The following is a 16,234-nucleotide window of genomic DNA, read 5'->3' on the forward strand; positions in this document are numbered from 1 at the left end:
ATGTTGTCTTATATAGAGAAACACCTTTGGTGAAGACCACCAATCTATAATTATCATTGTATGCAGGGACTGTTGGAGGCTAATACTGGACCAGCCAGAGGAAATTAAAGGTATTAATTAGGTTAAAGAAAATTCAAGTTTTCTCTAATTATTCTGCTTAATTAAGAAAACCCAAAACAACCAAACAACAAAACAACAAGCCATAATGCAGTGGTCAGAAAAGATCTATTTAAAAAGTTTTAATCAAAAGTATCAACTATGCCTGATGATTTTAAATATGCCAGTCTGATTTTTTTTTTTGGTGGTTGTTTTTCTGTTATTACCAGCTATTTATTGTCTGAGAAAACAGAGAGATACAAAATCAACATGTGAGTCTTACAATATGTTTCTGAAGCATAATGAGCCTTGTGATTTTTTTGGAATGTTGTTGGTTGGTTACAAACAGTTCCAAAAATACTGAATATGAAATGTAAGACTTCTGCAGTCTCCTTGAGGGCATTCTTTCAGTACATTTTAAACAGTTTTTAATATCTTCACAGGTGTAGGGTTTGGGGGTTTTTTTGTTGGTTTGTTTTAGTTTATAAAGAGATGGAGAATAGCTCAGGTCATACAATATTGCAAAAAGTTTCATAACACAAATATTGAACTTTCTAGAGTCAAAAAGAGTTCTCCAAAGTGAAACACATTTTATACAGAAATTTAATTTTAAAAAACTATATGAAAATGAGCACAGCAAACATGGGTTCTATTTCTGTTGAAAATTGTTTCAGTTGTGTTGACAGTTAAACATGTTTTTAATTACAGAAATTTTTTTTAATCAGTTCTTTTGTACATATTTCAGGTTAAAACATTGATTACAAAAGGTTTGAAGAAAGGAGGATTACTGGATGCTGTGGGGCTATGAACAGCAGCAGTATAGATTTATGTCAGCTTCAAGAGATGGGGATGTTTTTGCTTTTGCTTCCTGTGTATTTACTCCCATCTTATCTGTTGCACTGGGACTTTCTTTTACCTGGTGCATGATGAAACAGATCAGGGAATTGGTGTGGGAGAAGCTGTCTGACCCTGTTCACTAGGGAGCAGGGCAGGAGCAGCGGTGTGTGGGAGACACAGCAGTGCTGTGGTAGATTTGTGCCGGATTAAATTTGCAGGACTTCAGCACCACTGAGCCTTTTTACTTTAAATATCACTTAATCTACAGAAAGATCTCTGAAATATGAAAGGAGCACAAATCTCATGTATTGGCAGTATTCCCATACACCTTTATTTATGATTAAACTCTGCATTTCAGTTGTAAAGAAGTATTCAGGAGCAGAATACATTACATTAAACTTCTAGGACAAACCTGATGCGTCTAAAGTATGTTGATGTCAAGGTAGAAAGAATTTCAGATGTGTCAGAGAGTTGATAGAAAAGTGTTTTGGATCACCTAGCAGAGATTCAGAAAAACATGATGCAGGTGAGTTATTTTATTTTCTGGTGTTTACTGCAGGTGAAGATGAACATTTTACTGTGTTTGCGCTATTTTGACAGCATCTTGGCAGGCAGTTTGAAAATGTTAAAAGAAAAGTTTCTTTGAGTAGGCTATGTGTATTTTCACATGTTCTATTGATGGGGTAACCTACTTAAATTTTAGCTGTCTTTAAGTATTTTAATAAGTTTTTAGTAACTTAGACTCCAGTTAAGTATGTCTATATCTGTTTGTTGCAAAACTAAACAGAAAAGCACTCTTGCTGTCAAAGCCAAGCATAGGTATTAGCAATGTCTTGATTTTTTTTCTGTTTTCTTTTAAAAAAATGTTAGTGCTTTTTAATAATAACACTAATCCTCTTCTAATGGAAACAATTTATATGGCAACATTTAACACCACAGTACTGAAGTAACAAAGAACTGTGTGTGATATTCTTGTAAGCATTCTGTACCCAACCCCTGCTGATTTATGCAAAATATTTTTTCCCATTAACAACTCTTAACTCTGATACTATCTACATTTTTGGTGGGAATATGTATTGTGTGAGTGAAGTAAATGTTAACGAAAATACCACAGAATAAAATATTTCCAATTTCAAAATAATGGCAAGCATTAAAATAATAAAATATAATAATAATTTTTAAAGTATTAAGCTAGTAATTTTTTTTTTTAACAGTTGACCTATTTTCATCAATTCAACATCTGCTTCCATGGCAACGTGATTTGAACCAGGAGCAGAATGATGAAACTCCCCTCTTTTACTTATGTATGGATGCTAACAGCCAGTGCAGTTTTTAAACAAAAAGAAGTAGCTGAATGCTCTTAAAGCAGGAAACAATAAATCCTTATTAACATAATTTTAAAACAGTTGTATCATATTGTGTGTTTAGTTATTCAGACTTCACCGTAGACACATAATTCTGGTGTGAATTCAGGTGCAAAGTAGGGCATTCCAAGCATGCGTCTGTGCTTGTGTGAAACTGTTCCAGATCACTTCTGACTGCCTATGCTGATTTTAACCACAAAAAAAAAGAAATAACTCTGAAGAAAATTGGTACATAGTTAGGGAGGTAGATTAAAACAAGTATAACCTTAATTCTGCAGTGTTTCTTAACATTTTTCTTGTAAAAATTGTTGGCAAAGAGTTTTGTTTCTGATGACTGTTTCTTTTTAATGTGGACTCTGATAAATTTAAGGAATGAAAATTAAATCAGTGTCTGGACTACTCTAAGAGCTGAGTTCAAGAAATAAGTTCTACTCTTAAGTACAACTCTTAAAGAGTCATTTTTCCTTCTAACAGTACATCAGTAGTGGTGTTTTGAAGCAGTAGCTGTGAGGTACAGCTCCTTGTGAATGTGTCCTAGCCTCCAAAAACAACTCGTGTATCCAGCTCTGAAGTGTAGTAAACTAATGGAAAGCTTTTTTACAAAAGTGCACTTAGCCTGGCTGTTCTACGACACGTGAGGGATTTGGGAATTAGCTTGGAAATACTCAGTAGTAATGAAGGTCCTTCTTGATAATGGTAATATAAAATCTGACATTGCCATCTAGAAACACGATTTTGGGAAGAAGGTAATCAGATGTGCTGTAGATGAAAATGAGGACCTTTGCATAGAGACGTGGGTGGTGTATTTGTAGTAAGCATGGCTTAAACAGCTGGTCTGTGTTGATTTAACTTCATGGTGTCCTCTATAAGGACATAGATCTTTATCAGCATCATAGGAAAACCTGTATTGAAAAGTCAGTTCTGTAAGAAGTATGGAGTAGAATAAAGGAAATAATCCTTTCTTAAGCTTTGGTTTTTCTGAGTGAGAAGGAGCTGATGGTCCATTTATAAAAGGCTGGAAATCAGGAATCATAGTGTGTCAATAAAGCTGTTTGAATGTCAAAGTAATTGAGAGTTGCCTGGTATACAACTTTTCTTTAGAATTCCATTTCATTAAGTGTATTTTTTCATCAAAGGTCTCCTTGTATAGATTAGAAGCTCGTTGAGCTTCTGCTGAACAAGCTTGATGCAGTAGTCCCAACTCTCAGCTCAGTGGTAAGCTTGACAGTTGTTTCTGGAATGGTGTGCCAGAGAAACTGGGAAAAACTACCAGAGTCAAACAGTTTGACTGATAGTAGATGACAAGGTATATTTATCATCTACTTCTAAGCATCATCATACTTTGCACTCTCCACAAACTTGAAAATTAGTCAACATCGCATCCTGAGTACAGTTGAAGTTCTTTTGAATCCACTTTCTGAGCAAAAGCAAAATCAGGTGGATTGTTATGTCAAAATTAAAGTAATTTCCCCTTTTTTTTCTTTAACATTTTTTTCATGTTTTGCAGTAGATTTCAGTGCAATCTGTGTTCTCCCAATAAAGCTGGGTAATTTTTTTTTTTTTTTTACAAAACTGTTGAATTATTTCTTGGCAGTAACGTACACTACTCCATTCTGGCCAGGTGGAAGTGAAGCATGGTCCTGCATGGTGTAGCGTGCTGCATGTGTGAAGCAAATAGCTTTATTCATGTAGAACTCATGAGTTTGGGATTTACAACATATGCTAAATATACATTTATGTAAGGGCCAACTTTAGTAGAAAAGGAACTGGGAAAAAATGCAGAAAAATAGGCTGCGTCAGCATACATACATGTATAAATCCTTTGATACTGATGGAGTTACAGAAGTGCAAATGTTGGAGCGTAACAGCGGTGCATAAAGTGGTGTTTTTGCTAAATTATTTGTGTTATTGCCAGATCCCAACGTAGGAGATAGGAGCTGCAGAGTTTCACATATGGAGTTAAAGAGCAGTGTAGGTGGAAGGGACTCTTGGAGATTATTTGCCCAAATCTTCTGCTGAAAGCAGGACCCTGGATTAAGTTCTCAATGTCTTTATCAAGATAAGCTAAGACTTGAGCACTACCAGTGAGGGAAAGTTAACCACTTCTCTGGGCAGCCTGGTCCACTGTTTAATTGTTGTTGTGGCAAATAATAGGGTTTTTTTCTTATGGGAAGAAAAAAATTTCTCTGGCGCCACTTGGTAGCTCATGACCTCTTGTTCTTTCACTGTGCAACTTTGTGAAGAGGGTACCCCTGTCTTCTTGAAAACTACCTGTTAGGCACTGGAGGAATGTGATTAGATCTTACCCACCCGTCCAAGCCTTCTCTTATCTAAATGTAACAAACTGAGTTTCTTCAACCTGTGCTCATATGTCAGGTTTTTCAACCCTGTACATGGCTCTCCAACACATCCCCTCCAAATTTTCAGTCTCTGCTTTCCAAATTGTCAGTGCCACTTAAAAAAAAGTGCTTTTAATTTATGTTTATCCTCTTAGGTCTTTGGTAATTGCAGTATGTATTCTATATTTGTCTTCAATGTATTTGCTCTTTAATCAGAGAAAATAATTTCTGGGAGTGTTAGGCAACTCTTTTAACTTTCTTACTGCTGAATTTTTTTGGCAACAGTTTTGAGGTATCTCTCTTTCCACGTGTTAATTCTTTTTTGTGCTAATGTGTTTTTTCCATACTGACATGTATGCATATATACTACATTTATAACCTGAATAGTTTGTCAGTTTTTAGATATAACTGTAAGGTAGAGTATGTAGTGGTAAATATTTGATGTGGTCTAATTTTCTTCCTGATAGTTAAATGTATATGAAAAAATAATTGATTATTTACTTATAATGATAAAATATTAATTAGGGGGTTAAATATAAATCTGTTTTTCAAAAATGTTTTGTGGTAAGGTGAAAACATTACTGACAGCTTTAAGGTTCATTTTTTGGAAAATACTTGGCGATTTAATTCATCAAGTATTTTATTTCGTGAAACAGACATCCTAGCCAAGACTTACTTATGCTTGGACATGGTGAAAATGGGAAAACGTAGGAAAATGGAAAAATGCATCATTACTGATGCTGAATATTAAAAAAGGGTAATACAAAGCACTAGTGATTTCAATTAACATATTGTTCTCTTCTAAAATACCTTTACCTCAGCTGCAAACATTTAATTAATATATATATAAGAAATCATATCTAAAAGCCCTCCTTTAAAAATCTAATATGTATGTTGTAATTTTAATACAATGCAAAATAGTAATTTGATTTTTTAATTCTCTGCTAGACAGGTAAGCCACTGCAGTTTATTCCTAGAATTGAAATTGTGAGACATAAAAATCGTTTGATATTTTAACTTTGAGCTGAAAACCTGGCTAAGATTTCCAGTAGTTGCTGAATAGCCTTGGTGTGAGACTTAATGAAAGCTTCTAAAGCTATAAAGACTTATATAAAGACTGTGCTTATTTTACTGTTCGGCAATATTTTAAGAGTAATAATGAAGTCAAATATCAGTCAGTGCATTTAATATTAATATTAGTTTGCAAAAGAATCTTGAAATCGTAAGTTTACTTTTAATATAAAGTCAAGAAATATTTTAGGTAAGTTATTCTTCTGAGTTACAGGAACAGATTGTTCTCAGGGTTTTTTTTTTTTCTCACCTTCAGATGTGGGGAAAGATTCATGGATTTGTCTGTATAAAATTTTATGAATCTTAGCTGCTTCAAGAAGCCTCCTGGAACCATATCAATGAGATTAATAAAATTCCAGTTTTTCTGGTTGTACATTTCTACAGATTATAGTTATTTACAAAATTAGAATTTATCACAGATCTTTTTATTGCCATCTACTGGTTCTTTTGAGATATTCATTCTGATTTAGTGTTGATTTTTTGGTCACTTTGAATAATAAAGCTTAATGCCAAAAGTGTGTCAGAATGAAAACAAACACTAAAAAATTTGAAGATCTAAATAAGTTTGTTCTCTAGCTTTCTGCTAGTATAGAAATGAACATGCATGTTAACATCTATGCTTAAATAGTCCAATGGATTTTTGAAAGTCTCAGAGCTTAAAACAGTTTTTTCCTATTTGTGACTAATTTTCTTTCGTTTCTCTTTATTTTCTGTTCTTTATTCAAACCCTTCCATTTTCAGGTTCTCAGTTTGCTATGTTTGAAAAACAATCACAATGAATTGTGCTCCTCAAACTGTCTACAAACACTGGAATGTGTTGAATAAATGGGCACTTATAGTAATGTGTAGGACAGCAAGAAATCAAGGTACTGCATCAGGTTTTTCAACCCTGATAGCTGGAATGTGTTAATATATTTTACTACTGTCTGCCCCAACTAGAGATTTTTGATAGTAATATTCATTCCTTGCTGACCCAATTCAGAATGTGATTTTTATCTTTAAAGAAGACAGTGTGCAAAGGATGGCTAAGCTAGATCAGGTCAGGGGTCTTTATAGGCCAGGATCCTTTCTGCAGCAGAGGCCAAGGGAAGAGTAAATTAGTACAGCCAACTATAAAGTCACACCCTTTCAAAATTAATTCGTAGAAGATGGTGAGTTGGAGTGTAACCTGTCTAATAAATGAAAACGATCTGTTCAGAGCTGCCTGGGAAAGTATGCAATGCTTTTATACAATGGTGTACCTACTTTTTCAAAAGAATTTGAATTATCCTCTAGTAAAATGCTACTTAAGCAGCTAATGTTGATATACCTTTGGCATTACAGCTAATTACCATGTGTATTGGTTCTACTCTGAATTTTCATAGGTTTTGTCTGTGCTTTTTTTTCAATGTCTTTTCTGTCTGAGAAGCATTTTTAATTCTTAAGTTGGATTCTGCGAGTGTGGTTGTGACATTATAGTGAAGGTTAAGAGCACAGGAAGCCTTCTCACTGTGAGAAAACCTTGTAGGTGTCTCAGTAGAAACAATGATAGCAAAAAGTTAATACTCTCTTCTTGCTGTCAGCTGGGTGGTGGTAGAAACAGGGAGCCACAAAGGTGTCAGGTTCTAGTTAGCTAAAAGATCTGAACTCTCCAGAAGGGTGCTTCAGTGTTCCTTCAGTAGGAATCAGAAATGGATGTGTCTGAGATGGTGCCATTCCTCGTGAATTACCATTATCTGCTAGATACTGCTGTATTCCTATTAGGAAGGTTGGGTGGGGGAGGTACTTTAGGAAGAGAGCACATTTCTTAACTATGCTAATAAGGGCTTCAGAAGTGTCAGCCTGGAAGAACAGCAGGACAAGACAGAGTAAGAATATTTTTTCCTGTTTCTTCCGGGATTGTGGAAGGATGCCAGAATGACAAAACTTCAAAAGGGAGGATGAATAGAGAACAGATCTTTGCAGACAATTACAAGACATTTTAAAGAACTCTATAAGAATCAGACTTTCAGATCTCTTTAAAACCCACTTAGTTTAATATTTCCCACAAAGAAGTTTCCTTTAATGTGTAAATATTTCCAGCTCAAGCCTGAATATGCTGAATACACTTCCTTGCTGGCAGTTGGAACTTGAACATCCAGACAAAAGCCAAGTTAATACCTATTAATATTAATTGTTTACTTTCCACTTGATTAGGATTAGTAATTGTTTAATGACAAGACAGAGTATGAACATTCAAAGCCTTCTTGCTTATCGACCATTTCAAGACCAGCTTAGCATTTCATGAAGCTAAATTATTTTGTTTTGTAAATAATGTATTAGTTTATTCTCTTAAATTATTTAAATAATTCTCTGCAAATGCGATACCCGTAGCTGTCAGCACGAGCCTGAATAATGGCTTTTCCTAGGAATCTGTGAACATGTAGAGCTATAGGGCTCCACTGTATATCCATTTATCTCTGATGCAGTTTGCAGTAGTGTTACTTTTTATTGTTCTTACTAGGAGTGTTCCTTTTTTAGGGACTGCAATGTTTTCCTGTCTCCAGGAAAAGATTTTTATGATTTCTTTGTCCAATGTCGTATGTTTTGGTTGGTTTGTTTGGTTTTTAAACTCTGTGCAGCATTGGACAATAAATACACTTTGTCATTTGTATCCTCCAGTGATTAAGAGTGAAAATCAGTGGCTCTGAGCAGGTAGGGTAGGAAATGTTTGCAGCTGCAGCTGGAAAAGAGATGGAGAATCGGAAATCAGTAAAACTGACTATAAAAAGCAGGAGAAAGCCAGTCAAACATGTTGGAGCCTCTGTATTGTTGATTAGATATAAAAACCTCTTTATAGAAAGAGTCTTAATAATATAATATTGTTGTTCACATGTTTCCTAGTTAGAAAATTGCAGGAGAATTCACCTTTCCTCTACTAAAATTCTTTGCAATATCTTCTAACATTCTTGTTTGGAGTGTTAAACCTTCTGGGTCAACTTTGGTACTCAAGTTGTTGATTTTTTTACATACCTGCTCAGTGTTGTAAACATAATTAGTAGTCATTTATTGGAAGGTTGCAGCATGAGTTCTATAGTATTTTATTTAAAAATGAGTAAAATTTGTTGCTATAGTTTTTACCCTCCCAACCCAGAAAAAACGCTCTGGAGCATCATGTGCTTTGTAAAATCTGGATTTATGAATTTTTTTTTTCCATTTCCTTCATTTTATTTTTTAAATGCCACCTGGCACACTTAGATGAAAACTGATTTTGGAACTCAAACTGTGCAAGAAAATGAAGTACTGGATTGAAAGGCTGTAGCAGAGAGTTTGTTGGGGGTTTTTAATAGTCTTTCTGAAAACGCAGGCTGAAGATGATCATGAGTCATGCTAGAAAGTAAATGTCAGAAGAACTGGGACTTAATTACTTCATTTGTGCCCTGAATTTTTATCTTACAGTGGAAGAAAGTGTCAATCCAGATTTTCACTCTTCTGATGAGAAGAAATTAGTGGAATTATATATAATTTTCAAAAGGATTTTTCATGTATTGTGGCAGTGTGCAAGCTGTGAGGTGTGTCCTGCTTTTTTCATGCCTCAAACAGTCCTTTTGAAATCAAGGGAGATTCCTCATGCTTGCCTATAATCAGCTAAATCTCTACAATGAATTACATAAAGGAGATACAGATAGATGCTGCTGAGAATTCATAAACCATCCATAATATGTTTGATCAAGATTAGTCTTAGTCAGAGGATTTGCTGTATGATGAAAAGTGTATATGTGCCTGGTATATGGATTATGGATAAACCAATGTCAAATATTAGGGTATCTTTTATTAAACCTGCAATATAGTTTGTGATTCTGCAGTTAATCTGCATCTCAGCATATTTTGTATTTTTTTAGAAGTTCATAACCACTGAAAAATCTGAGACAAACTTGTTTTAGAATCCAGGGAAATTGGAAAAAAACAGTTTATTACAGGAAATGTTTAGATTTTTACTCTTACAGCTTAGCAAATAAAGTTATTGAATCCGAATACTTTTTTTGTTCTTCTAGCTTCTAGGAGGCTTTGTTTAAGAAAAAAGATGATATACCGAGAGTGATTTGTAACAGAAAAATTATGAATACATCTTGAATTATAGTATGTTGAAAACACATGGAAGTATCAGTCCACACTAACATTGTTTCCATTTGGCAGTCCTGCTTCACTTCCTGTGCAATTTTAGGAATTGCAGGACGAAGCAGGAGAAATGTGATGGGTATTAGTGTGACATCTTTCCAGTCGTCTTGATGACAGTTTAACAAATGAATTCTCTAGAAAATGTATTACATTATTTTTAAAAACATAAAATGCATATATAAGCATGATTTGAGGGTGAACTCCTTACATGTGAGTGAAGGAATCCACAAAACAGATTATAGACTATTCCTGTCAGTCCTCCTGTTTCTGTTTCACTCCCTGTAATTAGAATAGACTGTAATGACTTCTAAATTCTGACTGCAGCCTGTCCTTTAAGAGTCAAGAGCACAGCTGGTAGTGAGAATGGGATGTAGCCATATTCCTCCCCAAGGAGACAGCAGGTGGAAAAGGGAAACTAGTACCATTATGCTAATAGCTTCATGAGCTGGAAGGTCCTGTCATGGCCAAATAAAACTGACTATGGGTATGTCAGTGGGAATGAGTGGATCTGCCTCTAGGATTTGTAGTTATTTTGGTGCTTATCTTGGCAGCTACATGTAGCACAAAACAAACTGGTAATTTCCTGTGAGACTGCAGTTCTTTGCCAGCTGGATGGTATGGTATTGGTGTGGCTGGAATTGCAAGTTCTGAATTTGCTGTATATGGGTAGAGCCTTGTATCATTTTGTTGTTCTGTTTTTATGAGTCTTGCAAATTGATCAGGCTTTCCAAGCAACCTCAGGGGCTGGGATGGTTACACCAAGACCTCAGCTAGCCAGAGAAGTTAACAGTAATGCCGAAGAAGAAATATTAGGAGTGCACATCCTCATGTGTATGCTCTGTTACAGTATTTTCATAATTTTATTCTGGTATAAATCTTTAAAATGAGAAGCTTCAAATGCACTGAGTTTTAAGCCTGTTTTTCATGTCCCTTCCTAATTGTTCCTGATGGTGGGGTGAATAACAGTGCTGGCAACTTGTTCTTCCATCCCACTCTCCATGTAGATTAAACTCTGAGATTGATAGTATCTATAGTCACACAGTTTAAATACAAAAGAATTTCTGCAGCAAGGGACCAAAAGCTCTATGTTGTAAAGTGTCTTCTGAAGCTGAAGTGTAGGAGTATATGCAGCTTCAGAATATATATAGAGCTGTATGATATATTTCTCAAATTTTAGCTAGGGAAGCTAAATGTAAGAATTGCTTTTCTACCAGAAACTGAACAAAAAGGAGGAGGAAATCCAGTTTCCTTTTCAATGTCACATTGCATTAATAATGGCACCTGCATCTTGCTTTGCTCAGCTTCCCTCTGAAGACATCTGAGCTGCAGAGATTTAGTGAGTGATAGGATATAGTCTTGGAAGCCACAGAAAAAGACAGATACTTCTTTTCTTCCCACAGAGTAATTGTGGCTAATATGTAAAAAAAGCTGTATTATGGATTCTTTTGAGAGTTTAGGGGAAGACTTAAAACTTTGTTGACTCTGTTTCAAACAAAAGATGCCTCCTCTCTTGTCATTTTCTCTTAGTGCATTGCCTCAAGACACTGCCCTTGTACAATTATACTGATGGATTCTGCTGGTACAAAAGTGTCCTTATGCATGTGTATGCATTGTATAGCACACAATGGTAGCTTCAATATTTTGGCAAAAAGCCAAGACTTAGAGGTAAATGCATGTTAGATTCCTTAGACCTACTACAATCTGTAGCTATAAACTGCACCTTTGCCATCAATACCTTTCTAATGTGCTTTATATTACTGAATTTAGCTACATTTGAAAAACCAATGTCAAAACCATTCAGGGCCTGAGAGGGCTACCTAGTGTTTCAGTGTGTCACTCGGAAAAAGTTTCACTTTGGCAGGACAGGGCTCCGGTGTGCGTCATTCTTCCTCTGCTGCTGTTTACCCCATTTTATCGTCAGGGGAAATTGAGGGTGGCTGTTTGAAGGTGGAGGAGCTGCAGTACTGTTTAACAGCTCTGTCAGTCTGGCTGATTGGGGAATGAAGATTAAGTGTGTTTTGTAGACCCTGCTTTAAGTTCAGTGTATCTAACTTTTCTTCAGCTGCTCTGAATCCAGATCATGTAATCTTGACCAGACTTAACACGTGTGAGATTGCTGACGTGAGGGCTTTGAGCCTTGCAAAGTAACCTATTTATGAGCTTTCTCTTCTTGTGATTCACAAATTTTTAACCAAAATCTCCCAAGTACAAGTTAAGCTGGTTAATACTTCTAACGTAGAAAAGTATTTAGTCACTGTTCCTTTCATGATCACTTTCCAACTGCTGTTTTCTGAATCACATGAACTTATGACTTTAAACTTCTCCTCACAGATCAGTTATTTCAAAACACTTGGTTTTGTTCTTACCAGGGTCATCTCTACTTTTAAAATGATGATACCTGAAATAAGCTACATGTGCACATATTTCTGAATATAAAGAATGTTCAGGTACATCCAATGTTGTATGTGATGCTCTTTTTAGCATGTCAAAAGGTTTTTTGTCTTTTCTGCAGTAACCTTGTACTGAATATTACTTTTTTCCTGAATTAGTGCTTCACCTCTTTTAATGCGTAGCTACGTTGTGTTGTTCATTGGGACTGTTTCCGCAGTTTTTCTCTTTAGTAGGACTGTCTGTTCAGTTTTTCTAGATTGCTGAATTCTAATCATGCTCATCAGAGCACTTGGATTTCTCCTTGCTTGGTATCATATATGCACTTCTTAAGCAAATTTTCCTGTTTAATCACTAAAATTGTCAGTGAAACTGTTGAACTGGAATCTAATCTGTTGCAGATCTTTGTAGGCCCCCACAGAATAGACATTGCCAACAGTTACTATTGGAGGGCTTTATCTTCCAGTCATTTGTGTGTTTTCCTATTCAGTTATTTGGAGTATTTTGAAAGTGATACAACTGCTATCAATCTTGTCAGAGTAGTTACATTTACTTTTATTGTTGCTTCTGAACCTGAATTTCAAGTTTATGCATTTTTGCACTATAGTTTCATTTGTGAACAGTTTTGCAAGGAATTTCAGAAATATATATTAATACTGAGTTTCTAGCTGTCAAGTTGCAACAGAACATGTGATTCATCCTCTGCCACTGTTCTCTGAATTATAACCATTTACTGTTATATCAGGACATATGCATGATAGGCAGAAATCACACAAGAAAGGTTTAAATGGAGGCCAAAAAATTAATTTGTTGTTGTGTTGGTAGAGTTTTGTTGGCACTTGCACTTCCAAAGAAGTCTTCCATTTGAATTCTGCCTGGTAGGCTGCAGGTTTGTCAAGTGAGAAAAGATAGGGGTCTATTCCATGAACTGATGGTGCACCATGATTCCCTAAGCTCACCTCTACTTGGAACAGAAAGGGGGTCTGAGGTGTTCTTAAGCAGGCAGTGTTTTGTGGAAGGTGATTAATGACCTCTCCCAGCAGAGTCTCCATTATCCCTGCAGTGATGTTGCAAACACGCCATGGTACTGTCTCTGAGCTCTTGAGTCATTAAAAACATAGTGCAAGCTCTGATCTGGCCACACAAATAATTCTGTTTCATTAGTACTGCTGAATATGTGGAAATATATGCCAGTACAGAATCACTGTCCCTTTAGACTCCTTTTCATGTAATAACAATTTGTTGCATTGCTGTGTTAGAGGAGAAGTATGTGGATGGGAGGTTTTTGCCCATGCTTCCTAATATAAAATATAACTGTTTTATTTTAAAACTAGATAGCATGTTAGTCTTCTCTTATGAAATGTTAGCATAATATTTAGGAATTTTTGGCAGTGTTAAGTCTGACGGTGTGTGAAGCTGAGTTGCTTCAGATAAAGTATCTGATGCATTGGCAATGTTTGGCCAGTTATAATGCAAATCACGGCCACAAACATAGGTCAGTGTTGGCGGTGGTTTCTGTTATCAGGTCACTGACTAGTATTTAGAACTAGAGAATAAATATTCTTAGGGAAGGGAAAGGAAATGCAGTAGCTTAGAATGAAAAGAACTCAAGCATTCACTCAAGATTTCGGTAATCAAAGGGCTTAGTTAAGTGCTAGTGTATGGTGAAGTTCATTATCTCTGTATTGGCATACTTCTTAATCATAACATCTGGGAAGTTCTGTGACATTATGCTAAATTTGTTCTGTACCTTTGACAGTTCTATTTTGTGTTAATAATTATGTTTTTATCACTGGGTTCAGTAACAGAGCTACAACTCATGCCCAAGATAAAGTTTGTCATCTTCAATGAATAGCTTTCAAAAGAGGTTGTAGAGAGACTATTAGTGGCTCACCTTTAGTTAGGAGGTATTATAAGAGTAAGATTTTTTTATCCTGGAGCGGGGGATGGTGCACAGAAACTCTGAATGTGGTGGGTCTCGCAATCGTTTTACCACTAGAGGGCTTATTTGTATAACAGTGAAGATTGTTCTGGAGAAGGGTGCCTTAAGACAGCTTTCTGACACTTCATATGGTCCAAGAAAAACAGATGGAAATGTGACGTTCAGGGGCTGGATATCAGACTACAAACTCAAGAATATAATGAACTAGCTAGTTCAGAAAATTAAATAAGAGATAGTATCTCAATCTGCAATTTAACATAGAGGCTGATCAGAAGGAAGAATAGATTGGAGAAAATAAATTCAAATATCCTGTCAAATTGTGTGTTTTAAGAGTTTTGCTGTTCATTTGACTTCTGCTTAAAGCACCTCTAACAGAACTGTGCATTTTTTGGACATAAGTTGCATTGTCTTTTTTTCTATTTTTCTTTTGATTTTCATCACAGCTGAGCATTTCTTCATTTTTGCAGTTCATGCTAGCGTGCGTGTTTCCCTGGGAATCTGCTTAGTACGGAATGTGCCTGATTCACAGTGCCAATGAGAATCCCAGTACAAGTGTCCTCTCTTTCCTTTTCATAGAGCGTGAGTTGTAATGGCAGAATATAACATCTCTTTTGGCACTTTCCAAGAGTCTCTCTTTTGTTTTGAAACATTGCTTGGCAGTTGCTTGGCTTGTCAGTACAGAATCTGTGGAGACAGCTTTCCCAAAAACTGCCACTAGCTTTGGATTTTTGCCTGCATATGCACTTAAATTAATTTTTGCAAAACTAGAGTTCTTGGTCTGAGTATCTCCTTTTGTTTAGATACTGCAAATTTTATTTAGTGATTCTTGAAGTCTGCAGTTGTCATTCCAAGTTTTATGTCTGTCATTAGATAGTATGGAATCCCTAATTAAGACAGTGCAGCTTCATATTTTCTCAGAAATCTCTAGATAAACTGTGGGGGCTTTTTTTTTTGTTTTCTTTGTTGTTTGTTTGGTTTTTTTTATTTTTTATATTTTAATAAAAAGTACATACAACCTGGCAACAAAACAATTGATTACATATTGGAGCTCATGCTGGAAGTAGTTAGACAATAGAGAGTCTAAAGAAAAATTTGACAGGTTGTGCCCCTTAAAAAAAAATGAAGGCAAAATTTTGTATTTTGAAACACACACATAAAAAGGAGTAGCTGTCTATTTTTTATGTCCATCTTGCTCACTGATGCTTCTTTTCCAGAAGAAAAATCTCTTTGGAAGTCTAATGTTCCACATCACTACAAAACTGTATTTCTGTGCAGATAATACTTTTCTCATTGGTGTAGTGGTTTGGTATCACAAATGCTGTGGCCACAGAACAAGTGGTGGCATGTATCAGGTTTCCGCTGTAGCTTGGCTCTTAATAATGGTAGATAGATTTGGGTTTGTTTTCTTTTTCCTCTTCCTGTTCCCCAACTGTTTTCGAAATCTGTAGACAACAGTGACTTCTCTCATAAGTATCCATGACAGCTGTAAGACCCAGATGCCAAGTTCTGGCTCGCAAGCCTTGACCTGCTTTTGGGCTTCTTTTCTGGTCTTTTGGCTGGCTCCTTTGCTTGTTGCTGGGGCAGCTGTAGAATCGTCTCTGGAGCTGATTGATGCAGGGCTGGCTCATTTGCAGTGTGATTCATTGTTGTTGATGCCACTTCTCTTAGACTTAGCTCAGGGAGAATTATGTTTATGTTTTTAATATATTCCAAGAGGTGGAATTCTTAAAATTCTCAAGTTACTGTGATTACAAATACTGACTTACAAATTTTCTGACTGTAAATAGAAAGTTTTGTTCTGTTTTTCTTAGAAGGAAAAACAGTCTGAATATTAGTACAAAGCATAAAGAACAGTAATCCTCCATCCCTTCATGTTTTTGTTGGCACTAGATGTCTGGATAAAAAGAGTGATAGTATTTTCATTGTATGAAATACTTCAGTGATTTTGTAAAGCGCAAGTTCTTCTGAGACATATTTAAAATATCTTAAAAGGAATATACTTATAATTTGAGGACCAGAATATATTGAATGTGTTACCTATTCATGGATTCACTGTCAGT

At 35.7% G+C, this 16,234-nt stretch overlaps 1 protein-coding gene across 4 annotated transcripts in view; it reads left to right on the forward strand.

Moving 5' to 3' along the window:
• Positions 1-16,234, forward strand: part of ANO10 (anoctamin 10) — a 121,500-nt gene that overhangs the window by 22,559 nt on the left and 82,707 nt on the right. Inside the window, exons 13-14 of one of the 4 annotated variants that reach the window (XR_008439828.1) lie at positions 1,292-1,459; positions 2,148-2,294. The exons of the other annotated variants lie outside the window; for them this stretch is intronic. The gene's annotated coding sequence lies outside the window, so the exon portion shown is untranslated. Of the gene's footprint in view, positions 1-1,291; positions 1,460-2,147; positions 2,295-16,234 lie in introns of those variants that run through there. 4 annotated transcript variants of the gene reach the window in all.

The sequence above is a fragment of the Vidua macroura genome, chromosome 1 (genome assembly GCF_024509145.1).
Source record: "Vidua macroura isolate BioBank_ID:100142 chromosome 1, ASM2450914v1, whole genome shotgun sequence".
Lineage (NCBI taxonomy): Eukaryota > Metazoa > Chordata > Aves > Passeriformes > Viduidae > Vidua > Vidua macroura.